Below are 280 nucleotides of genomic sequence, written 5' to 3'. Positions count from 1 at the left end.
GTTGACGAGTAGTTGTTCAAAATGTTTCATTTTCAGAAATTATTATGTTGTAAAAGCGGTTTAGCATATTTTACTCTTTGATTTCCAAGTAAAAATAATGATTTGGGATAAAAGGATTTCTAGTTAAAATAATGATTTGGGATAAATGATGATTTATTAAAGGCTTAACTTCATAAACTTAAAGTGTTATGAAGTTTTGGATATTAAAGTAGTAGAAAGTCTTACCTTAGGATTTATTTTCATGACTATGAAAATAACACTTACTAACCCTTGAGGTTTT

This window comes from Lupinus angustifolius, chromosome LG15, assembly GCF_001865875.1.
Source record: "Lupinus angustifolius cultivar Tanjil chromosome LG15, LupAngTanjil_v1.0, whole genome shotgun sequence".
NCBI classification, from domain to species: Eukaryota; Viridiplantae; Streptophyta; class Magnoliopsida; order Fabales; family Fabaceae; genus Lupinus; species Lupinus angustifolius.
The sequence above is the reverse complement of the archived record's forward strand: the minus strand, read 5'-3'. Positions refer to the sequence as shown.